Source organism: Zootoca vivipara, chromosome 5 (assembly GCF_963506605.1).
Source record: "Zootoca vivipara chromosome 5, rZooViv1.1, whole genome shotgun sequence".
NCBI lineage: Eukaryota > Metazoa > Chordata > Lepidosauria > Squamata > Lacertidae > Zootoca > Zootoca vivipara.
This window is the reverse complement of record NC_083280.1, coordinates 60,048,675-60,075,981: the sequence shown is the minus strand read 5'-3', so window position 1 is coordinate 60,075,981 and position 27,307 is coordinate 60,048,675.

The window sequence follows — 27,307 nt, the reverse complement described above, 5'->3', positions numbered from 1 at the left end:
ATGAGCACAAGGACACACACACACACAAGATAAAGGCCCCAACTTCCTTGGTGCTTGCATAAGCTTTGGCCCCACAATTTCCCTCAAAGCCTTACCTGAAGACCCCCAACCACATCAGGAAATACTTTCCAGAGTTGCTAGGAGGAAAGGACAGAAAATTCCCATGGGCAATTGTCCTTATGTTTGTGCTGCCTTGAAGATACAACCCCTAATCAGAAAGGTGTTTTCTCTGTGTGTTTTGTTGAAATACAGACATGAAACTCTAGCTCTGCTAAAGACGATGAGAGTTCTGGTTTTTACTACAACAGAGACCATATTCTTCCCAGTGGCATCTAAGTTTTTGGCTTGAGGGTATTCCAAGACCAAAACATATTGTTGTTAATCTTGTAGCAGCAGATCATAGAGTGATATTTGTGACAAAGTGGGCAAGGATAAGTTTATTTTAATAAAGAAACCAGCCTTTTTAGTATAGAGGCATCTGTTGGCTAAGACCAACTTTCTAGGGATAACAGATGGTCAACAATTTAATAATAATGTGCCAGACTTGACACATTACCTAAGGGGATAAAGTCCATGACAAAAGCTAATATCACACTGTAATGTAATGCAGGAAGGTGGGAAATACACTTCCTCATTAGCATACATTGACAAAACAACTAATTAGATTTTAAGGCTGCTGAATACCAGACTGTAATAAAGCTCTAAAGTCCTAGGACCTAAGGCACGTGCAAAATAAGTGTTTGTTAGCATCTTAACAGGAGGAACTAGAAATATTCAAAGTTCACAGTTAGATAGTAATCCTGTGCTTAATTGTATGTGCCTTTCACACTCAAATTAATGTGTTTAAACACCTATTAATTGGATGCAAGATTGCAACCCTGATAGGCTCTGTAGACAAAATTCACAGCAAGAGACCATCTTTTAACAAAGAAGTCAGTTTTTACTCCAGAGTTTAACTTTTCTGAGTGGGGTCTCAAAATTTAGCTGAAAATCAGACTCATACAAAATATTTCAGTTTCAATAGTTCATAATCAATACCTTTTAACTTTCTAAAAGCTGTAGCAAAATTCACCACGCACGTCAGGATGGGGCTTTTTTGTTGGCAGACTTACTGTCCACTATTTCTTTAATGATATCAGTGTCTGAAGTGAGGAAGTGAGAGCATGAGGCCAGATTCAATTATGTTCACTTGAAAAGTGCAGCGCTCATCTCACATTATTGGCCAAGGAAGCCAGCGTACAGCTTCCAGGTCATGCGGCCAGCATGACAACGCTGCTTCTGGCGAACCAGAGCAGCACACGGAAACGCCGTGTACCTTCCCGCCGGAGCGGTCCCTATTTATCTACTTGCACTTTGACGTGCTTTCGAACTGCTAGGTTGGCAGGAACTGGGACCGAGCAACGGGAGCTCACCCCGTCGCAGGGATTCGAACCACCAACCTTCTGATCAGCAAGCCCTAGGCTCTGTGGTTTAACCCACAGCGCCACCTGCGTTCCTTATTTCAAGGTACCATATGCCAGTTCTTCAGAGAAGGGGGAAGTGGCCTCTGAAGTAGCACTGGCCACAGAGGAACCAGAAACGTTTGGATGACAATGACAGAACTACCGGTAGCAAGTCTTCAAATGTTGAATGGAAAGAATGAGGTGAATGAGAACAAAAACAGGAAGACCAGGGACTGCAGTGGCTGGTGGCATAGCTGCCAAGTTTTCCCTTTTCTCACGAGGAAGCCTATTCAGCATAATGGAAAATCCCTTAAAAAAAGGGATAACTTGGCAGCTATGGCTGGTGGTGTGGTGTGGTGTGGTGGTGGTGGTGTGTGTGTGTGTGTGTGTGTGTGTGTGTGTGTGTGTGTGTGATGGGACACTCGTGAACTCCCAGCTTCCCAACACAATGGGGTTGCTGACGTTTATCAAGAGGGAGAGGGGAGGGTAACACATGGGGAGCTCAGTCTGGTGCTATCTGTGTGAGCAAGAGCTTCTGATTGACACCATCACCACATGCTGCACAGAGCCAAGCTCAACCCCCCCTCCTTCTCAGTACCAGTTGCCCACTGGGTTGGGGAGTTCTGCCCTACCCACACAGCCTCATGAGCCACTATGCAGTAAAATAAAAGTCTTGTATTTGGAGAAAGAAACAATAATGGAAAGAGTTGACTTAATTTAAGATGAGATCGTATTCTATATAATCCATGTGATAATTGCAGTTATCAACTGATAATAATTTATCATAATTTGCTGCACCGTACCCGGGAATCATACCATAGATCACTAGTCAGGAAATTACCAAACACTGGAAGTCAGTTTACAAACCCAAATTAAACCCTGGAATTAGGTTATATGAGGACATGGAGTCATATCTGTTTATTCTTATTAGCCAACTACAGTACAGGATTTTACATAGCCACAGAGGAAGGCTGGTGAAGAGGAAGGAAGTTGTGCCAACTGAGTACGATGCACTAAAGGTAAAGGTAAAGGGACCCCTGACCATTAGGTCCAGTCGCGGACAACTCTGGGGTTGTGGCGCTCATCTCACTTCATTGCCCGAGGGAGCCGGCGTACAGCTTCTGGGTCATGTGGCCAGCATGACTAAGCTGCTTCTGGCGAACCAGAGCAGCGCACGGAAACGATGTACTGTACTAGGCAGGACTATTTCTGCTTTCTCTGCAATCTTCCTCAGCTCCTAATTTTATGGTTCCACTCTTGTAGCTCTGTTCCACTTTCTTTATTTTGGGAATAAATCTCATTTGGGGAAGTCTGCTGGTTAAGTTACTTTGGATGATCTACAGCAGATAATGCTTTTATATATATATAAAACAGGCACACAGGAGGACAGAGGGTTATTTTCAACTTCTATCCATGAGAAATTCCTCATTGCTAAGTTGCTTTCAATGAAGTAATGAAACAAGATATAATTCAAAAATCTCATCAAAAACTCTGCAATACATTCTTCTCAAATTCGTATTCACGGAGGAATTTGTGTTTTCTGACTATTTAGTGGTTTGGGGTTACAATGTGAGGCTATTTTACATATAAAAAGGTAAAGGTAAAGGGGCCCCTGACCATCAGGTCCAGTCGTGGACGACTCTGGGGTTGCGGCGCTCATCTCGCTCTATAGGCCGAGGGAGCCGGCGTTTGTCCGCAGACAGCTTCCGGGTCATGTGGCCAGCATGACAAAGCTGCTTCTGGTGAACCAGAGCAGCGCACGGAAACGCCGTTTACCTTCCCACCGGAGCGGTCCCTATTTATCTACTTGCACTTTGATGTGCTTTCGAACTGCTAGGTTTGCAGGAGCTGGGACCAAGCAACGGGAGCTCACCCCGTTGCAGGGATTCGAACCGCCGACCTTCTGATCAGCAAGCCCTAGACTCTGTGATTTAACCCACAGCGCCACCTGGGTCCCATTTTACATATAGCATGAGTCTATTCCACATGTGTTTTTACGTACTCTAGTTGCAATGTATTGTTGTTGTTTTCTATCCATTATATTACCTACATTTTACACTGTTTATGGGTCCCATTGACTTTGTGTTTTCTGTGCCATTCTCCTTTGCATTCATCTTCTGTTCCACTTCTGTATTCTTTCGAATACCCACCCATTGCCTTCAAAGATATGCTATTCCAGTGAATCCAACGCCACAATCCCCTTTCTCTTCATCCAAATTATTACAGAGCCATTATCAGCAAGTTCCAGAGCAATTAATTTCAACAGATTCAGCAACCTATGTATGAGTATGTGCTTAACTGGCCATTTTGTACCTCAGAGGGCTGATTCACATACTTATTTCTGAGCTGGTAAATATTCCATTTTCATATGGGCAGCCATTTGTGTTGAAACATCTCTTACACTGAAGAACAGCAGGCAAATTATCACATAACAGAAAATACTTGAAAACCAGTGCTCTTTCTGCTGCAGGGCTTTATAAAACAAAAGGCACCCTAGGTGAGGATGAGTTGATTATATGATATTTTTGCAGCACAGCTACACCCTTTTTTTCAAAAAGAACATATTGGAAAAACCTATCCTTCTCAATGAATTGTGTAATATTCGCTGAAATAATAGAATGCTATAAAACCAAGCCAGGATATAAACAGGAGAACTTATCTGAAGCTGATATATCTTTGAACAACAACAAAATGTCCCTGTTTTTACTCATTCCAGTTAAATCAGGGTTCATATTTTGTCCCAAACTTGTATTTTCAAGCCTTGCTATAGGCTTTCGTGTCAATTGCTGTTCTCCCCTTGCCTCCCTCCTTTCATTTCTTTGCCCCGGGCTCTTAAAACATCATACTGGGATTTGGAAGACCCATTTGAAACAAATTGCTTTAATTAAAATAGTAATTTTCAGCCCCAAGAGATGTAAACTATTAGCATGTTGCCAGGAGGGTGTTACACTAATGGAGAGCAATGAGCAATTACAGACAATCTGCTGCAAAATCGCAGAGAAAACACACTGGAAAAACTTGAGCATTCATTAGCCAAATCACCATTTGCCATTTAAATTTAAAGGTAGACAGTTTATTCTTTGACAATTACCTGACATGAACACAAGTGATATATGGGGGGAGAGAGCTGTGTGTGTGTGAAATATTCTCCCTTTGCTTTGTTAAAAGTTTCCCACCATGCAACTAATAAAATGGAATTGTTCAATAAAAGTATACTTTTTTATTATATCATAGCCAATGTATTTTTCTGGCAAGTGCTCAGCTATTCAATTGGCCAGTTTTCTCTTGAGAGAAAATCTTTGGCAGAATGGGAATTGGAACAAGTTGTTCTAGGTGAAATTCTTCCTCCACTGAGGTTAGTGCTGTTTTGCCCCTAGCATCAGTGAAGTCAAGAGTTCAGTCTAAGGAAACAATTCACTGTAGATACAGGTTACATCCAATATTTCCACAAAATGCACAGTGCCTCTCCTGATCACATTTTACACATATTCCTCAAGTCCTCCCAGAGAGACACTAACATTATATCCAAATTGCACATTAAAGACGGGAATATATTGATGCAAAGAATGGGTCGATATTTTCCCAGCATGCTAATATTACTGAGTGCAAGGAAAACATGATAGCCCTGCAAGAGATGTGCTAGCTAAAAGGAAGATGTCTAGATTCTGCACAATAAAATAATAACTACAGTGCAAGTTATGGCCAACAAGGTGTAGAAACCACAGCCATATTTATTCTTGGGGCTGTGCCAATAACAAACAGAAGAGGGTATAAGGAATTATTTTAATTAGTTGTTGGTTCGTTTGTTTCTGTTGTGGTTGGTTGCACTGAATATTTTGAAACAAAAATATGGGATAAAAATGCCCAAAATGCACACTGATAAATGATGACTTTAAACACACACACACACACAACCCGATGTGAAAATGTAGCAAGCGGAACTGAAGACTGGGAAAAATGAGAAACACAGAAACCAAAATGGTCAGATTCTCTGATTTGATGCTCCCACTGCTGCGTCTACACCATGGGGAGCTTGTGCTGTCTTGCCCCTCCATCTCTTGGTAAGCAGAAGTGGGAAAGCAGGAGAGCAATGTAGTATAGAGACAGAAATCCCTAGAGTTAAATTATTCCTGACCAGAACAATAAACTATTCCCATTGGGAAAACAAAAACAGAACTCTTTTAGAGTTGTTTGAGTTGGGCAGTCTTTCTTAAAAGAAATATGCATCTTATGGGTGTAAAATATAGCATTAGTCATCATCCTTGGGTATGTCTCATTTATTGCTGGTTAGTAGTAATTAAATTATATCCAGTAGAACTACGGTACTTCGGATGGGAATTGCTGGAGAAATCAAGGTTCTTAAAAAGGTTCCTCTGAAGGATGTTTAAACAGCCATTCCACAAGGGCAAATATATAAATTATGCTTTCCCTCCACAGTCTCTGTGACAGCAAAAGAATACTAAATTGGGAGCATAAGGGACATGTAGCAAAATGTTTTGCTTTATTTTTTATTTAAAATGGAGCATTAAAGATGAAGTGCCTAGAGGCATCAAGCATTGCCAATCAAAGCTCATATAAAAATATGCTTTATAACAGAGCCATCCTATAATCGCAATACACTATGGAGAGACGTACACTGCAGCCATACTTGCACAAGAGCTGCCATATCCTATGGCTGCTCAGTCTGGGAGAGGAAAACACACAACATGGGATATATAAAAATGTAAAAAGAGCTGACATAACTCCAACACCCCTGGAAACTCTTCCAGCGCCGACCAATCAGAGCCTCTGCTGGCAGCAATGTCCGCATGCTGGCCACAGAGGGAGGGAACCATTGACCTCACAACAACAAAGACATGCCCTTGGCACACAATAGAGCAGCATAAATGTGTGGCAAATACCTGGGGAAAGTTCAGAAGCCAGAGAGGTGCACAACTCTCCATTGGTCCAAGGGCTGGAACTCCTGACTCCTAGGGACTCTGAATATTTCATAATTTAAAATAAGCTAAGAGGGAAAATGTGGCATGAAGGGCCATATGTTGGACACTGTTTCTGACACAGAACACACTTTAAAGTGAAGGCACAAGATTAGGCTCACCCATGGTTTCCTTCCTCCCTCCCTTCCTGGCAGCCAAGTGGAACGGTTAATTTTATCAGGGAAGCAGTGCTGCACCATTTCCCAAATCTAAATTACCATCCCCCAAATGAGGAGGAACAGATGAGAGAGAGAGAGAGATGGTCCTTTTCACTCCATCCGTGGTGTATTGAGATCTCAGGGCAGGCAAAGAAAGAAGAGAAGGCAGACAAGGCATAAGTTCAGTGCAGGAAATCCAGATACTTCCAAGTTCTTGATTTATACAGAAGTTAGAAATAACAAATGATGCTCATGGAATAGCCAGAAGGCAGTGATCACTTTAAACAGCTCTCCATGGTGGCTGTCTCCAAGTGGCAAGCTGTTCGTGTACAAGAGCTTATCGTAAGGATCAGTTCTTTTCTGTGCCATCACAACCTCCTAAATAAAGAAAAGCCTTGTGCTCACAGGGATAAAATGTCCTCAGTCCACAGGGCAAGTTGTTTATTGTATTCCAAATGTGTGTGTTTATGTATCCTTAATCTCTGATATAAGGAACCTGTGTTTTCCTTATTGTAACAGCATTATTACTCAAATGTGCTGAATACATGCTGTGTTATGGAAGGGTTATTGTGGCTTCATTTCCATACACATGTCCCTGGGAGTAAAGCCTCATTGAAATCAGGAGGCTTACTTCTGAGTAGACATAGGCTTCCACGGTATAAGATTTCCATGATGCTATTTCCATAGAATTAGAAAAACCTGTAATTTAAAAGCAGATCTATAGAGGCCGAGACACTGTATTTCAAGCAATAACCATTCCACTTCTGTAAGTGGACTAGGTTAAGTATTGGTGCAGCTGCCTGGCAGCCAAAATGAACATTTCTAAGTATGCTTTGTGGGTTTATTGTTTTCATGTTGTGTCCTCCTTCCCACCTGATAATAGCATTGCCCCCACTTGCTAGCGTTTCCCAAGTGTATTCCAGTATCACAGGTTCCCCATATACATTTTTCCAGCGACTAAAAGAAGCATAACCTCTGACCCCACTTACAAAAACAACTAAAAGAGTCCCCTGTGGGATGTTGAAAAGCCCAGCAGCTTCAGGGCAAGGATCAGTAAACTGAGCCCACTGTTTGCACAAAATGGACTGCTTGTCATAGGCCATGCTTGCTAACAGAAATTGCCTTTAAAACCTCTGAATGTGGGAAAGGGTTTTAACAACATGGATTATCCCCTATACACCATGTTGGTATCATAATGATAATATATAAATAGTTTCTTAAGTAAGGGTTTGGGAGCTATTTTCTTCCCTCTCTTTATAAGGCACACAGAGGAATAATTAATTATCTTCCTCGGTGGCAATCACTCATAGCCGAGTAAGATTGTCTTCCATGAACACGGTCTTAACAATGAGACTGCAAGTGACTGTGGAGGCCAATTCTGCATCCACACATCCTTCCTCAGTGGGGACATAGGTTTCCAGGCGGGAGTTGATCATGGTGAGCATTTGCCAAATGTGCCTTGCACATTTCTCCCTTTCGTCCTGAGTTTGAGCGTCTTCAAAGTCCATGACATCTTTGGTAAAGGCTGTTCTCCAACTGGAGCGCTCGCAGGTGAGTGTTTCCCAATTGTTGGTGTTTATCCTACAACTTTTTAGACTTTCCCTGAGAGAGTCTTTAAACCTCTTTTGTTGACCACCAACATATGGAAGTATCACTGACTAGAGGACCTGATAATTATTGGGATTGCAGTATGAATGGAACCCATTCCTTTCCTGCTGTGGCCCTGGGGAAAATCCATCCTTGCAGATGCTATTTGCAATGAGTGGAAACTTCACCTTTTGAGGAAAATCCTCCTCCAAGCAGCTTACAATAAGTGAAACTTTCCATCCACATATTCACAGTGGAACATTTTGATGTACCCTCCTTTTCATTGCGCCTTTAGAACTAGTAAATATAACATGGCATGAAACTAGAAGTAGGAGGTGAATTATTCTGGATTTTTCACCTGCCACATCAAATACAATTTCTTTGAAGAATGGGGGGGGATTCTAATTCTAAACTACCATTGAGAAGATTAGCTAATTCCCATAACAAATAAATCAAGAATAAATAATATACCCCATTTTTAACAGTCTAGTGTAACTGGAGAGGATTTTGCATTTGGAATCATATTAAAGTAAGTGTGCATGTATTAAACTGTTCTGCTGTGTCTGTGCACAATTCCCGAGAGTCTAGGACAATATGCCACAATAAGAAATATAATATGTAATCTAAATTTTATTGCAAAAAATAGAGTGTGTATCACAGAAGAAATGCTTTCTTTTTTCTCAGTAAAATACACAGTCTCTTATCTTTCATCAGACAAATGGAAGAAATAAATAAAAAAAGCCTGTAGTCAAAAGCCTTGATCTCATTTGTTCTCTGAGCCTAAGGTCTCTTTAGGAAAACCAACCATAAAGTTTAATTAGTTCTACCCTTCAATCAGAGTTCTGGCCAAGGGCATGAAAGTACAATGCTTTTAATTGTGCAAACATAACCCCACAACATGGGTAGATTCATTTTAAGCTTCCTACAAGAATAAATTGGATGGACAGCTTTGTAAAAATCAGAAATTAATTTCCAAACCTACCCTGAGTGTTCAATGAAGCTGAGCAGGACCAGTCCTAACTAAATCTAGCTTAACAGAAACCTGTGATGGTGGAAGTGGTGTTCCTCTGCATCATCAATGGGCATGCTGTTTGGCAGTGCAAAGCATAAGGAAAGCCACCCTCACTTGGCTCTTAAAGAGGTTGATAGTCCATAACAAACCCCCAAGCATTTCCTTAATAGCCATTAGCAGCTCATCCAACTAGTGGCTGAATTAGAGGGCAGTGCCAAGTACCAGTACTACATGACATGCTATGCTTTTAGGTGCAATCCCATCTCCCTAAACCAGTGGTTTTCAACCAGTGTGCCGTGGTACCCTGGGGTGCTTTGAATGATGGTCAGGGGTGCTGTGGGCAACACTGGCTTCTGTCCCTCTTTCCTTCCGCCACTCTGATGCCCTCTCGCATCTCTACCTCCCAAAGGGTTGCACAGCTGTTTTTTGCATCAGCCCTGGCTACAAGCTCCACAGGCAAATGGCGCTTCTAAGGCTGGCCAGGGGCTGGTTGCCAGGAGCTGAGGCGGGCTCAGAGTAAGCAAGCAAGTGGGTGAGCGAGCCCAGCCAGCCCTTGCTGTTGGGAGTGGACAGGCAATTCCCAGGCCCGTGTGGGGCAGTGTGAGGATGCACTTGTCTTTGGGGCCGGGGCGGGGAGGGCAGCTCAGAGACCAGAGGTGGAAGCAGTGGCTGCCCAGAGGACTCCTAAGGAGAAGGGAAAGGAGGAGGTTGAGGGAACATTCCACAAGGGAGGGTATTCAAAAAAGGGCAAGGGGCTGCCAGCTCGGCAGGCAAGGGGTGACATAACTGGGCTTCTAAGCCATACAGGGGTGCTGCAGAAATAATGTAGTTGGTCAAGGGAGCCGTGGACTCCAAAGGTTTGAAAACCTCTGCCCTAAGCCACTAATTGCAACTGCAGAGAAGCCTCCAGTGTCCTCCCAGGGCAAATAGCAGCTTCAGGGAGATGGTTTTGGTCAAGACCATAGTGGGATGTGTGGGAGAAAGAGCAGTGTTAAACTCTACCTCCCCACCCCCTTATGGACCCAGTGCTGCTTAGTTTGCCCCATGACTGCTATCTGCTTCAGAAAATACATGTATGCTAATCACATTCATGTAATTAACAGTGCATCTAGTTTGGTCCTAAGATGTTTAAGAGTGTGCCTAAAAAAATGTAGCATGCAATTAAATCAAACACATATATATCCTAAAATTAGGCACATCAGACCAACTACAACAACTCATTGAGAACCCACTCCCTTGAGTTTGTCTGTGCATTGTGGATGAAATGGCACCTCTCCGTTCTGTTCAGCACTAAAACACTAGCTCATTGGGAGGAGCAAATTAAAACAATAATCAGCCACAAGTCCTATTTTTGTGGTTCAGGCTTTCCACAGCCCATCCACCATCAGAAACCTGGAATCTATCATCCTTTTGCAAGTTCTGTTTGGTGTGGTTACTGGTATTTGATAGGTTGCCAAGACCTACATTATTCAAAAGCTCACCCACCCCAAAAGCTAGGTAAGCATGGATGCAGTTGAACAGGGATAGGGGGCCATGCTTTCTGGCTTCCCAAAGCAGTCTTTTGAGTTATTATTAAGCAGTGCCTTCAAGCTGAAATTACACACAAGTATTGAAAATATCCCCATATGTTAAATATCTAACTTTCTCAATGCTATACGGAGGTGTTTCCAAGCATTATTATACTGGAGAAAAAAGTTAATTCCCCCACTCAGATGAGAGTGCTGCCTGTTAAATTGTGACCTTTGTTTTATGTGCACACATTCACAGCTGTTAACCAATATTATCGGTACGTCCCAAGGTGTATTTCATCTAGAATACAAAGTGTGTCTTTATTGCACTTATGGTTGCCTGGGAATACAATTAAGGGAGTTTGTTTTCTTGTGCCTGAAAGCTATTTGCATGATATTCGGATATTTAAAGGTGATCTACAGCTTGAGTATGCACATCATGGATATAGAAACACAAAGACAGCACATCGTATGACAGCTTACCTTCAACAACATCTGTTTTATTCCAGAAATGAGTTAGTGAAACAGGGTTCATCTTAATTATTACTACAAAGAAGCCATTTTACCTTCCTTGTTACTGCCAAGATAATATTGTATTTAGTTGTGGCTTATGGTAACCAATGGAATTTTAGCTTGGTTGCCAAAGTCGCTGGAATAAAATAACAATTTGTTTAGGAAAATCAGGTGCTGACCATTTATCCACCTTAACAAAAAAAAACACTAATGGGAGCAAGCAATTTGGGCTGTAATAGTTACATAAAAGATTATTGCAAAAGCTCATGGTGCTCTTGGAGGACAGAGATTTTCAGGACCCGTGTTCATCAGAATTCAGGACTAGATTGAGGGCTGACACCCTAGTCAACAGGCTTGAAGAGGGGACTTGAATGCTACTAATTTCTCCTAAATCTCATAGCAACATTAAATACAAATCCTCTCGATTTAATACGGGTTTTAATAAATTAAATCAAATCCCAACTATTGAGGTCATAGCAACAGCTGAAGGGAAAGGCAAATTCCAGACTAGGGATCATTAGGAAATGATTTGAAAATAAAACTGCTGATACCATAATGCCAATATACAAATCTATGGTGTGTCTACATTGGGAATACTGTGCTCATTTCTGGTTGCCTCACCTCAAAAAGGACATTGTAAAGTTGGAAAAGGTTCAGAAAAGAGAAACCGAAAGGTCCCTAGGGATGGAGCCACATCCCTGTGAGGAATGGCTGCTGCGCCTAAGACTTTTTGAGTTTGGGGAAATGGTGAATAAGAGGTGACATGAAGAAAGTTACACAATTACCGGCATGTATGGCATGGAGAAAGTGGATAGAGAAAGGTTTTTTCACCCTTTCTCATAACACTAGAATTTGTGTATCTGAAGAAGTGTGCATGCACACGAAAGCTTATACTAAGAACAAACTTAGTTGGTCTCTAAGGTGCTACTGGACAATTTTTTAATTTTTTTTATATATTTCAACTAGAATTTGTGGACATCCAATCAAGCTGAAAGTAGGAATATTCAGGGCAGAGAAAAGAAAGATCTTCACAAAGTTCATTGTTAAGCTATGGCATTCAGGAAGCAGTGACAGCCACCAATTTAGGTGGTTTAAACTAGGATTAAACATGGAGGAGAAAGCTATTAGTGGCTACTTGCCATGTCTGACTACAATCTGCCTCCGCGGGTAGAGGCAGTATGCTTCTGAATACTATTTGCTGTAAACCACAGAAAGGGGAAGTTAGGCTGCACTCAGGTCCAGCTTGCAGGCTTTCCATGAGCATCTGGTGGTTGGGCACTGTGAGAACAAGAAGCTGGACTAGGTGGGCCACTAGCCCTATCTAACAGGGTTATTCTTGTGGTCTTATGTCTGGTGAGGGGCTGGGAATTAGAGGGGTTGCACTGCAACACTTCCACTCCGATGTAACTGGTTGGTGCTGAAGGATTACTCTACCCCTCTTGATCTATGAAGTGTCATAAGGTTACATCTTGTCCCCCTGTGCAAAATATCTATAGAATACCTCTGGAGTGCAATGTTAATATGAGAAAGGGTGATACTTTGTGGAGCACCTAACACTATAGACATCTGCTTTTTGTGAAGCAACTTGCCAAACAGTTGCCTTCTTTGCAACTTGCACATGGCCCCGCATCCGTAGAAACAACTGTGGCAGATTCTCCTAAGGCGGATGCCTCCTAATGGCTTATAAAACATGCAATCCAGGAAGTGTGCTGAAATGTGGGTTTATTTATAGGTACATTCTCTCCTTTTCTCTATGTGAACCACACTGAACATTGCTTGAAGGGTGGCCTCATGAAAGGGGGGCATGGAACCTCTTAGCTTTTCGTTGATGGTTCTTTGCTGCATATTGAAAAGTTCTCTCTGAATAAAGAACACTTATTTGGGATTCTTTAATTTCCTGCTCTGTGCTATAATTGTGCTATAATACTTGTGCAGCAGCCATTAAAGCTACTAACATGGCCATCACACCTCCTGAAGAGTCATTATTATTTCATTAACCTTGCTACTTAACAATAAAATGGAAAGTTCATTAAATGCTTTGTAAGTGGGCCACTATCTAAGAAGAACACATTTACTCACCTCTGCTTTCTTGCTACCTGCGATTGACTGATTATTCTATTCTAATGCCCCCATCACCTGTGGGGTTGTACATCCTAAACAGGTAATTTCAAGTAGCATGGTGTTGATAAGAATGGCTTTGCACATTGCTTGCAAAAAGTGCAAACAATGGGGGGGTTGTTGTTCCCTCACTGGGTCTCTCATGCCCAATGCCATCTTTAGCAGGGCCTATTAGCTTATCTCTAAAGGATGGTGCTCCCTCAAGTATGTCCCAATATTATATAGATGTTTTTCTTTTCAGTCTTAGTGATGTTCTGTAGCATATTTAAATAAATATGCATAATACCTACATATAGCTATTTATATTTAGTGGGGCTGTTGTTGACTGATGTCTGTTGTTTATCCTGTTTTGATTTTATTACTGAGCGGGTTTTACTGGTTCGCTGAATTGTGATATTATTGTTTAATTCTGTTTATATCACTTTGTATGTCACCTGGAGAAATGCTTTTATCAGGCAACTAGTCAATAGAAAAACTAAATAGGGGTGGGGAAACAGAACTTTACTATGGTATGTAAATTACTTAGAAAAATACCATCTTTATGGTAAGTCTAGAGAAGGATTATAGGTACCTCTAAAAGAGTTAGATGCAGTTATGAAGTGTCAGCAATTATGATCAGCCAGCCACACAGGAAAAAAGATTCTGAGTTTAGCTTGGCCATGAATAAAAGTGAGTTACTGTGTTCAGAAAATGCACAAAAGCAAGTCGGGCTTACTGAATACTTGATATATAAATTAAACTAAAGGATTTATGAAAGTCTGATAACACCCACAGTCTCCTGTGGGATGCAACCAATATACTTCACAGGAGCAAGGGCAACCCAACACTAATGAGCTACTGCTACTCTACAGAAGGATGAAGCTGCGGTAACTGGCTGCTCACACTCGCAGAGCTTGCTTCCTTGGCTAATGAAACATTAATGCAGGTGTTCCTTCCTGCAATACAGAATTAACTTACAAAATTCACTACTACCAGAAACAGATGCCGTGGTAACCACTAACTTAGACAGGTTTTTTAAAGGACTAGGGTAGGGTGGGTCTATCATCAGCAATTAGCTATGACAGTGACATGGGAATCTCCATTTACTCTAAACAGTAATATTAGATCCTGTTGGGAAACAGTGGATAGCCATCACAATCTCACTCTTGTGCTCTCTCTTTCTCTCTCTCTCTCTCTCACACACACACAAACACAAACTTACACAGAATAAATGCATTTGAGTAGCTGCTGTTGGAAATAGAATTCTAGACTTAGATCAGACTTCCAGCCAATCTCAGCCCTCAGCTGCTGCTGCTGCTGCTGCTGCTGCTGCTGCTGCTGCTGCAGTCCAACTCCCATTATGACAAATGGTCAGGGATGAGGGGAGTTGTGACCCAATACCATCCAGAGCCCCAGGGTTGAGAGAAGGCTGACTTAGATGGACTTTAGCCTGGAGCAACTAGATCATTCTTCTTACACTATTATGAGGAAATTATTAAAGAGTTGCGGCTGACTTAGCCACTAAGTGACTCCAATGGGTCAGTTTGTCTGCAGACAAAGCTTAAGAGCAACTGTGCATCTAAAGATCACCACTCTAGGAATGCAAGATGGCAGCTTGGCACTCTGTAGCACCTTATCCCTTTTCATGACATGCTATGTAGAATGGATGCTGGAGTATAGACAAAGATCACACCTTCTGACCACGCCCCTAACATACACGCAGTCAACAGATTATTTCCACAAGACCTGATGAATTTATCTGTTTGCGTATTCATTCATTTGGGAGTATTTATACCCCGCCTACTAAATGAAGTTTTCAAGACATCTGCCCTTTTCATATTTTCTTTGGGCTGCCCACCTCCCCTCCCCCAAAACCCCTTTCCCAACCCCTTTCCCAACCCCCCAACCCCAGCTCCTGTGTGTCCTCCCTGGAACTAGTGCTGAGAGGCAGAGTGCCATTTAGCATGGAGGTACCACTCAGCACCACCTCTACACACGCCTGGTAGCCTCATGGAAAGGTGTAAATGTATCAGTCAAAGGAGAACCAGAATGGGTAATGGTGCCTTTATTGGACCGGCACAAAAGCCCTGGGAGGTAGGACAAAAGGTCTTTATTTCAGTACAAGCCTCTTTTGGTCCAGGTCCAGGGGTTTTCAGGTGTACCATTCATGGGGGCTGTGGCGGCCATTTTGGGGACAAGGAAGGAGCCTTGTGGTGGTATTGATTCAACTTTCCTTATCAGATTTGTTTTAATAGCTAGATACGGTTTGCAATGCATACATTTTACCTCAGCCTTTCAAAACCTGTGGCCAGTCGTGGTGGCTATACAGGATACTGTACAAGGCCCAAGGGCTCTACAGAGCTCAAATTCAAAAATACTCTGAAATTTATCATATTACACAATTATCACATGTGATATTGTATGCAATAATTATGCATTATGATAAAAGCTGAGGAGGTTGCCAGGAGGAGGCAGGATTACAACAGCCCTTCTCTTTCCTCCTCCTCCTTCCTCAATTTCTTCTCTTCCCCCTTTTGCACTCTGGAAATTGTAGTGATCAAAATCAATCTACATAGACAGTCTTTCAGTCTCTCCCCTTTCGATGATCACCAGCTATTAGGATATAACCATAACCCATCAAACTGGTATGTTAAAATCACCTGTACACAAAACAAAGACTGCTATCTAGTAGGTTCAATGTGCTCATGGAACTCTACCCACACAGATGATTCCCAATTCTCTCTTATGAGCAAAGCAGTGTTTCTTGCATGCAATAGGAACTCTGATACATTCATGGATATCTGCCTTCATAGAAGAGAAGCTAATCATCTGGGGCTTTGGATCACGCCCACAATCCAATCCCACAAGAAGAGAAAAGAAAGGCTTTGCCTGACATAAAGTTGAACAGATCAAAGCAACTGGAAACAACAGCCCGCTCTGGAGGGGGCCAGTGGGAAGAGAAATTCTGCAATTTATTTTTACATGATCTCTTTACATGAGCACATTCTTAAATTATTATTGCATGTCAAATCAAGTATCGTTGAGTGCTAGGTCTCAATATTTTAAAAGGCCATAGGAAGGAATATACAAGAAAAAAACAGGAAAGTATTTATATTTTACACAGCAAGCAATCTGCAACCTGAATTGTTATTGTATGGTTTGGCAGGTCTATCAAATTAAATTTTAAATAACATGCTCGCTGTCTGTACAGCAAACCAAACAACATTTCTGAAGCATGACTTAATTAAACTATCCAAGCAAGCATCTCAACTTCTTTGCTTCAGGCTTTCTTTAATGAAACAGCGTAAGTGAGTGGACACGGAAACTCTTCTCTTCTGACTTCAGAGAAAGCAAACAATTAAAAGGGGAGGAAGAAGGGTGGGCTGTGCATATGAGCCTAGAACAAAATGTTTGGTAAATCCAGAAAATCAAATTTGACTATGCTGATCTTGCACTGCTGGTTGAATGGTTTTGTATTAACTCAGGACTACAAAAAGCAGGGGGACCCCAATGCACATTATCAAAGATCTTAGTTAGGCATCACCCCTGTATTTGTTTAAGCAATTCAGGGATGTTGGCTAACTGAGTAGTGTGTGTGTGAGGATGCAGATGAGTGGTAGAAGGAACCAGCTGGGGAGCTCTGAAGGGAATAAGACGTAACTGAGTGGTCAGCGGGAGAAGGCTGGGAGAAGGTGTTAGAGGCTGGAGAGGTAACAATCCTTAGTTTGTGGCTGAAAGGAATAGGAGACATCTGAGTAGTTGCTTCACCACTGTGCATGTGAGACATCTAATTTACCCACAGAGAAACACCTACCTTCTGGACCCTGCCAGCATATAGCCAGCACTGAGATTACAATGGCAGTTATAGTATTCACTGGTGACTTGTAAGAGAAGCATTTGTTGCTGAGATTCTGCCAGAAGGGCATCAGTTGCCAAATCTCTTATCCCAAAGTTTCCCCCTTGTACCCTGATGTCTAGGTTACGGTATGCATTTCTGTCCATTTAGTGCATCTACCAATGTAATCTCTACTGTAATAGTGTTTGTGCTCATTAGAAAAAGGGCTGAATTAATAAAAACAAATGCTCTTCCCCCACCTGAGCAGCTATATCAAAAATATTAATCAAAACTTGGTTGGCTGGTTCATTTGAGCATTATCTGTGTGTCATTTATACAGCGGAAAGCAAAACAAACTTGCTGTCAGTTGTGTGCTTCGTTTTTCCCTAATGAGTTCTAAACTTTCTAAATTGGACATTGCAGGAAAGTAATGGCACTGGATTTATCTGAGTAATGTTTTGACTAAAGGAAGATGCATCATCCATGGGCAAATTAGTTTTCTATGCCAGCATTTGTCACGTTTCCCACACCACACAAGTCTGCCAAGGGCTATTGCAACTTGAGATTGGGCAGAAAGTTTGAAGTGAAAGCAACAAGATTTAAGCAAAAAAAAAAAAGAGGGGGGGAGACAACAATGTAATAATAACAGAGAATGAACACAGGATAGGGGGAGACAACCTGAGAGTAAGTTGTACGCAACACATACTGGCCATAAGACCATCATACTCAACAGAGGTGGAAAATGGGTGGTAATGCTTTTTCTACCATACATATAAATCTTTACCTTGTAGGGCAAAGGGAAGCAGCATCACAGGGAAGCAGCAGACATACATTTCAAAGCTAAAAATTATACTTCAAATCCAAATGGTAATAGTTATTTGCATTAAAAAATTAGCAACTCATTGCCACAGCCCCTCTATGTGGGTTGCCTCTTTGCAGAGGATTAAAACTACCAAGGAGGCATGAATAGTGAAGCAAGACAATATCAATTTATATCATAAACACGGGGGAATAATTCAGATTGTGACAGTAAAATAGTTTCTTTTTATAACCCTGAATGCTGATAACCTCTCTTCTCAAGTTTTCAATTGCATGTCAAGATCCTCATCATAAAAGCCTACATAAGAGATTCAAAGTCTCTATTCAATGTCAGATAAGTGACAATGATTTCCAGTATTTCTCCAAAAAAAATTAAAAGTTACAAAGCAAAAGACAGCAATAGGAAATCATTCCAAACATACAATAGGCTATTTGAAACATCAGGCTAGTCTATTTATTTCATGCCATGATTTTGTGATCAAGATGATCAAGGGTCTGGAAACCTTATCAGGAACAATTGAGGGAGTTGGGTATGTTTAGCCTGGAAAAGAGGAGACTGAGAGGAGATATGTTGTTCTGATACTGGAATCCTACCTCTACTTTAAATCTTTCTTTTTCTTTCCCATTTTACATTCTGAAAACCTGTTTTGTAAACTGGCCACAACATAGTGATAAAGATGTATGGGTTTGCTGACAATTCAACCATCACCTTGGCCTCACATTTACTGATTTTACACATCCCAAAATGAGTGCCTAAAGCTCTCACTTAAAGGCAATTGAAACAGTTGTGAATGATTCCTGACCAGAATGCTGTAGCCACAAGAAATCACATCATTTTAAAAAATCCCATGCTCTTTCTAATATTACAAATATGTGCAACACTGGTGCAGCTAAGTACAAGTTATTGTTGTGACTCATTCCAGCAACAGTCATTATCCTCTCTAAGGCTAGCAAGGATCAAGTAAGGCATTAGCCAACAGAACATGCAGCTCGAGTTTATTGACCTACATTGAACTATTTCAATATGTGGAAAGTTTACTAAGAAAATGGCTGAAGATGAGATTTTTTTTAATGAATATTCTGATCACAGAGAGTGGATATAAAGCTAGTTGTTTTAGTATTCCAAAATCTGGTATGCAAATGAATATTTAGCAAGGGTTTCTGCTCACTTGGTTTTATTTGAAAATAATAGACCCTTTGCCCCTTCCGCAGCATCAGACTATAGTTTGAATTCTAAATCATTTTTTCCAATGCAATCTCTTCTGACTTTTTATTGGACAGGAGGCAAGGGTCATTCCATCTAAGTATCTCCTCTGCATCACTGTGCACACACACACAAATCTCACAATTCGCGTCTGACTAATTTTAGGTGAACATCAGAAACCAGGAGCAAATATAAAGCAATGTGTTTGCTTTGCCTCATAGAGACTGCATGGAATCAAACTAGTTCTGTGTTAATTCACCAGAATCTATGCTAATAAATGCCCTGCACAACATGTTATGACAATAAAGGGAAAGCATTTTATAGCTTTATCTCACAAAAATGAACCAATAATTTGAACTAAGAACCCACAAGATAACTGGATACACCTTCAGATTCTACAGCATTGATGAAAAAATCTAAAAGCTCCATGTGAAAAAGGTGCTTCTTCGTGCAGTGCATAGTTAAACTATAGAAGTCTCTCCCATATGAGGCAGTGAGGGCAACGAACTTGGATGGCTTTAAAGGAAGATTAGACAAATTCGTGGAGGATAAGCTTATCAATGGCTGCTAGCCATGGTGGCCATGCTCTTTCTCCATGGCTGGAGCCTGCATGCTTCTGAAAACCAGTTGCTGGGAACAGCAGGAAAGGAGAGTTATCCTGTGCTCTCAGCCTGCTTGAAGGTTTCCACAGGCATCGGGTTGGCTGCTATGAGAACAGGATGCTGGGTTAGATGGGCCAGCGGGCTCTTCCTAAGTTCTTATGTAGGCCTTATTTGTACAATGTTCCTTACTGTTCTTACCAAGTAGCTTGAAGTGCCTTTCTGTGGTTGGCGCACCAACTACTCCTCTTGAACATGGGCAACCGCATTGATTCATATTCTTGTTATGTCAAGGCTAGCTTACTGTAAAGCTACCTTTGAAAAGTGCTCAGAATATTCAGTTGATTCAAAATGCGGTTTGGGGCAGAGGCCCACCACACTGTTGCCAGTCTATGTTGAAGGCTGACACAATTTTGCTTATATACTTAATGGCAGATTTCACTTCTCTTCTGGCAATATATGAGAGGCCTGGTGTGTGAAGCTTTTGCCAGGAACTTTTTTTGCAGATATTAATAACATAGTTTCCAAGGCCTGTGGTTCAGTTTACAACGTAGAATGCTTTACTCTCCCTAGAAAAAGTTAACAACTTTAGAAGAAAAGTTAAAGGGAAGGTGGAACTGCTGGAATAAACCTCTATATAATTTTCTAACATTTCAGCCATAACTTTGGTTTAAAGTTCTAACTATCCTTTCTCCTTTTGGGGGGCCTGGGAATTCAGTGAAGTTTGCCACAGGGCACGTTTCCTAAGCAATTATGGCCAGGCAGCTTCTGCATGCTAAGGAGCACAGCCTTGAGAAGTTATTCATAAGAGAACGTTGTTTCCCTTTAAAGCATAAAGTGCAGACAGAAAAGCTCACCAAAGTGCAACAAACGCATCGTTCTGAAACCTTGAGCAAAGTTCAAATCTCGTGTGCTAAAGGGCTTTCCCCAGGCCATTCCTTTATGTCACTAGACAACCATTTCATTTCATTTATTTTGCTTGCCTCCCCGTCTTTTTTTATTGTGGCTTCTGGTTTTAATCCCTCCCAGGTCTCCTTTACGCATACTTAATTCTGATGCAACCACATCTCATAGGTTGCAACTAAATTCTGCACAGAAAACTGCTTGCTATCAAAAGCAGTGTTGAAAATCACCAGCTAAATCAAAGTCTAGGGTGGACTGTCTGTGACCGCAGAGTCCTGGGGAGAGTCTACACAGAAACAAGGCAACAGGGATATAGCACTGTCACATTTTCAGAGCAAAATGAACTTTTGGAGTACAGCAACATGGTGAACCATCTGGTGATTTCTTTCAGCAGATGCCTAGTTGTCACCATTAGGATTTGAGCAACACATTAACCAATATGGAAGGTCTAGGAGGAATGGATCAGACTAGTTACCAACACTCGCAGATCTGGAATTGTTGCAAGTGATATAAGTCTTATTTGTCCAACCTATCAGGCCCCCGTGGCCTCTTCACTAACATGGCATCATTACACACCGACGTAAATAACAGAACAACAAACTAGGTTTATTTTCACTCCTAGAAGGCTTTTTGTTGGCTTGGAATGAATGTGAAGATGGCAAATCAATCACATGAACTGGTTTGCCACAGGCACACATAGCAGACACAGCTCATTGCACCCAAGCCTGGCAATTTGTGCTTGCTGCAAACCAATTACCCCAATTGTGTCAGGATACCTTACCTTTTTTTCTTGGAGGTTTGCTCCAGACACATGGATAAAAGTAGGCCATAAGCCAGGGGTCCTTTTTGCCTTCTTATTGGGCTTTGTGTATATGTATTTACCTTGGTTTACCTTGGTTTATAGACAAACAATTGTCATCTGCATCATCAAAGCAGGGATAAGTCAAAGCAGCAGAAATAAATGGTATCATATCCACAACATGAAGGACCCCTTGAATAGGCTCAATAATGAGCACTCACTAATGTTCAGTTGCATTCATCTGGAGTTTTTTCCCACTTTTGTTCAAGCCGCTTCCCATCTTGCTTCATTGCCTTCAGCTCTGGCATATCCCAATGAGCTAGCCAGGTCTATCAAGTGGGGAAAGGGGATCACGAGCAATCTTGTCCACAACCCAGGCCCTTTTGTATACTCCACAGATCAGCCAGAACATCTGCAGAGTTATCTGGAAACCATCAGCCGCCAAACACAGGCTATTCTAATAGCCTAGGTCCCTTATCTCTGCAAAGGGAAAAAAGCTGCTCAGTCAAGTAGACTGCAGGGCAGGGAGGGAGGTGGTAGACCAACAGAATTCCCAACCTGTCCCTCTTGCTCAAGACCAGGCACCCCCAAACTGCGGCCCTCCAGATGTTTTGGCCTACAACTCCTATGATCCCTAGCTAAGAGGACCAGTGGTCAGGGAAGATGGGAATTGTAGTCCAAAACATCTGGAGGGCTGAAGTTTGGGGGTGCCTGCTCAAGACCAAGTACAGACAGCCATTCCAGAATGCATCTTCAGTATCTTAGAATTGTAGAATTGGAAGGGGGGATCCCAAGAGTCATCTGGTCCAACCACCTTCAATGCAGGAATCTGAATTAAAGCATCCATGACAGATGGCTATCCAACCTCTGCTTTAAAACCCAGAAATGAAGGAGAATCATTTGATAGTTGATAGAGGTGAAGGACGCTCCTTTTTGTCACCACTTTGCATAATTTCCAGTCCAAACCAGTGTTTTCTGTGCAGTTATAGTTGAGATCATGCACCTTCTTGATCATATCTGTCTGGCTGATTTCTGCATCACTTGTGCATTAGCTGGTCATGTTCAGCTTCAAAGTCTGAATTGTTGTTATTAATGGAGTGCAGCCTATATGCTTCTCTCCTCTAAACAACCTTTTCTTCTTCTTAACTTGCAAGGAAATAAATCAAAGCAATTATTTTCTACTGTAATGATGCAATATATAATTTGAGAGCTGCCACCTGAGAGATGGCTGTGCCAGCTTAGATTTCAGCAATGGGGTGAAAATATCCCTTGCAAGATATTACCAGCCTTGTCTAGTACATCAATGACATCCTCAATCACAAAAGGCGTATCTCTTCTTTAACTCGGGGCTTGTCAGATAAAATGATCCTTAAGGATGAAGAAAATTCAGACCCCCAAAAAGCATTCTAAAGACAGAATTTCTTCAATGGGGCAAAAATTACCTTTGCAGAAGGATACTAACTAACTAAAGTACAGAATTAGTGCTTTCCTCACTCTCTAAATGGTGGGTTGCCAATTCAAATAAAAAAGGAAGGCTCCTGAATTGATTCTTCTTCTGAATGGACCCCTGGTGTTTTCCTGGATCTTGAATGAACTCTTGCAGCCTGGTTATATTCTGCCAGATATACCTTTATACTAAATCACCAGCTGTGTGAAAAACTAACATTTCCTCTGAGCACAAAGTGTTCCCGCTGATGTCAATTCAAGTTCTTGGTTAAACTGGAGGGGATGGGAATCACATAAAACATATAAATGATGTAATAAAAATTCCAACGCTTTGTTTTTCTAATCCTTCAAGCGAATTTAATGTTGTTGTTTTTAATGCTTTTATTTAAGCTCCCTTAAATGAAGAATTAGAAAGCCACAACCCATGGCTATATTAGGTACAGATGGGCAATTGAGAATAGAGGACAGGAAATAGTTGCTGATAGAGAAAAGGAAGGAGCTCTGCAAGGCACTAAAGACTGAGGCTTATGAGTTCCTTAGGGACAAAACAGACGTGACACCAGAGATATATGACCACATCCTCCTAATGTTGTTGCTCCTGTTTTTCTTGACTTTTCTTTTTCATTTGTGTGTGTGTGCTTCAAATAGCCTGTAGGAGGGTGCAGTTTTGATTTGAACAGTGCCTCTAACCCACTACAGTTCAGGAAACTCTGCTATCTCCAGTGACACTAACAGCAGCTTCAGGCAATTTTGTATGGGGAAACAGTGTACGCCCTCATATAATACCAGTGCTCCATTCAAAATCAGACACACACATGTCCAATAGCAGAAACAGACTCCTTTCATACTATATGGTGGGACTTCATTTTATTTTCAAATGCCAGCCAGCTGCAACATAAATTACCAGGTACCTCTTTGGACGTATGGAATGTGTAATCTCTACCTTGAGACTAATGAGGCCATCTCTAACCATTGTGATATAACCATTGTTATCTCACCATTCTTCTTGTGTATGTGCTATTCCTGTGCTGCAGCACTCTGAAAGTGACTTACAGACTCTGCAAGTGACACAATTTTTTAATATTAAAAAGATCAAATCTGAAGAACACAGAACAGTCTCAGAACAGTTCAGGCTTCTCCCAAATGCTGCATATACAGATGCAAGGGAAATCTTATGGACAATGCACACACACCCAGTATTTAATAAGCTACAGTATTAGATTAATTTTAGCATACTGCAATTGACATATGAAGTTCCCTGAACAACTTGGGACCTTTGATGTAAGTTAATGAGGCAGGACCATAAGCAAGCCCTCCCCTGCCAATTGTAGGGTCAGAGATGGTTGAGTTGTCCACTTAACAGTGAAATTGTATGCACATTTACTTGGAGGTATGCTCCTACTGCATTTAATGGGGTTTTCTCCCTAATAGGGGGAGCTTTAGTCTTCGTAGAAATAGCTCTAAGTTGCACATCTGTAGTCAAACTTCCACTAAGTCAGAAAGATGGTTTATATACAACTCAGAATTCTTTATCACATTTTCTCAGATTTAATGATGTCTCCTCATGGGCAATCAAATGCCTGTATATGCTGTTATTTTCTTTCTTAACAAAGCTAGGCCAAGCTGAGCATCTTCTGTCAGAAATAGTTAGCAAAAATGACTAGATTTCTTTTCCTTAAAAGAAAACATGCTTCTCAAAAAGAAATGTGATTGATACCATTTTAGTCCTACCCAACCCAACTAATTAAAATATGCTGACTTTAACCACTGGCCCTGCTTTCTGCAACTCTTCCCCTTTTGTCACCTCTTAGCCCTCCGTCCTTTAATTTGGCTTCCATATATTGTCAAATGGTTAAAGTGAGCTCTTGCTCTATTTCCTTTGTCCAAGTATGGTAAATATACCCATTTCATATAACATGTGAAGAGAAAAGGTCAAAAATAGTTTAGCAAATGCAAACTGCAACCAAACACAGAAACTAAACAAATGCTAGCAGTTTTGCCATAAGCAAACTGTCAGCTTGGGAAAACATTCTTTTTCCCCGGAACAGGTTTGTTCTTAAATTGTAGCTGTGCTGTGTTTCCACTCTGCATACCAAATGTGATCCTTAAATAAATTTGACAGCTTTATGCAAAATATAATCAGTTGTGCAGTGCAAGCCTACATGTGTTTACTCAAAAGTAGGCCTTGCTGAATTGAGTGGGCTTTCACTTAGGTAAGTGGGCAATGGATTGCAGGGAAATTTTACTTGCATTCACCTTAACCGCCTCATGCTACCAGGGGCCCCATCACAAGGGAATGAAAATAAAAGCCCCCTGAAGACCTTACTTGATCAACCATGATGTTCCCGTGAAGGTTGGGAACTGAGCAGGTGGTCTGATGCACCCAGGGAAGTTGAGGAGATACTTGAGTGTTTCCCCTGCTTCCCATTCACAAGATACACATTTACATGTATAGGCTGAGCATGCCTTAGATATCATGGATGCATCCCTATCAGTCTAGAGCAGGCATCCCCAAACTTCAGCCCTCCAGATGTTTTGGACTACAATTCCCATCTTCCCCAGCCACTGGTCCTGTTAGCTAGGGATCATGGGAGTTGTAGGCCAAAACATCTGGAGGGCCGAAGTTTGGGGATGCCTGGTCTAGAGCTACAACAGGATTTAGAGTTCATAGGACCTGCCTTCCTGCACTTCAGAAGTGTACCTAATTCAGGAGCTCATACTATCGTCCACCACCACATGACACTCACCACCATTCTCGTTAAACAATCCCATCAAAAAGCAAATTCAGTTCACGTTTTCCAAATAAGTTTAACAGCCCATGGCCTCAGGAGACCCAGCAAAAGGATGCTTGAAGTAGTTGCTCTACCCATGCTCTGAAACACAGGAATTTTGATCAGAATTTTCCCAGATCTCTGTACTCAGTGGTTGAATACAGATGAAATGTTATTCCAGAAGCATGTAATATTTTGCTAGTATCCCAAAACGGTCTGTTCCTGTTTGTTTCTATCTGAGTGCTTCCTAACTTGAGTGAGAATTCAAGAAGAACCAACTGGAGCACCTCAAACAGGAAACATAGAGAAATTGAGGGTGAGGAATTCAGTGATGAACTGATGGTTCACTAGCATGTGAATAATCAATTATTGTTTTTTTAAAAAAATGTTCCCATTCTAAATTATATTTCTTATTTTGTTGCTTCAGCAATGAAAGCCCCAAGTAGCACCTACCGTATGTCATGAAGATCATTCCTCCTGTCACAAAAACATAACATTATACACTGGTATGGAGGAGAAGGCAGAGCTATAAAACAAAGTTGTTCACAAGGCTTGAAAACAAATTATTTCTAAGTAGACAGGGTTCGTTGTGTGTGTCTGCACACGTTTGCTTGGCCATCGCTGCCTGAAGGCACAACAAAGCTAACAGCAGCAAGGCAATTTGTTTACATCACTAAGTAAAATTCATGCAGAGCCACTGATTTACAATGCCAAGAAAAGTGTTGCGTTTAATGCAGGAAGTCTGGATACCTGGGGATGTCGGTATTAAAACGCTGTTAAGAGTGATGAGTTAACTTTTCATCTGATGTATGACTTAAGGATAATTTAAGCTGACATGCTGGCTGTTTAATGTCCTTTTCCAAAACTGTTGTGGAAAGAAAGGGAAATGAAGCCAAAGCATCAAGTCAGATTATATTTTTCACACAGACAAAACATTTCTATTACATACATTACCAAGCTTCTTTATATCAATAATACTTTAAAAAAACAAACAACCACCAAACAGCCACATTGGCTTACCTGAAAGAGTCTGTAGGTGCTTTAATTTTAGACCTAAGGCTTCATGCAAAAGGTGCTGCAGCTTCACACATAAGACTTACTCATTCTTGGACATAAATGCCTCTGTTCTTCATAATAAAGGAGAGTTGGGGTAATGTTTTTTGTGCTAATGTAGCAAGCCAAGAAATTAAGCAATAAAGGGAAATGCTTTCTCAATTGCTGCTGTCTTATGAATTACAGTGGTACCTCAGTTTACAAACACAATTGGTTCCGGAAGTCTGTACTTAACCTGAAGCGTACTTAACCTGAAGCAAACTTCCCCATTGAAAGTAATGGAAAGTGGATTAATCCGTTCCAGACAGGTCCGCGGATTACTTAAACTGAAACTATTCAAACCGAGGCGTACTTAAACCGAGGTATGACTGTATTTTTCTTTATTGGTTCATGATAAAAAACTAGACAACACTCAGCCAAATGTCTTCCTAAAGAACCATGTTTTAACTGATCACCTAAGTGCACAGAGGATTGGGAGGTCTGATGGATCTCACTCAGTAGGAAATTCAACAAGAACCTTCTGTCAGTTAACACATTAGTCCTGCAAGCCTTAAATGCTATAGCACAGTTGCACTGAAAGTATAT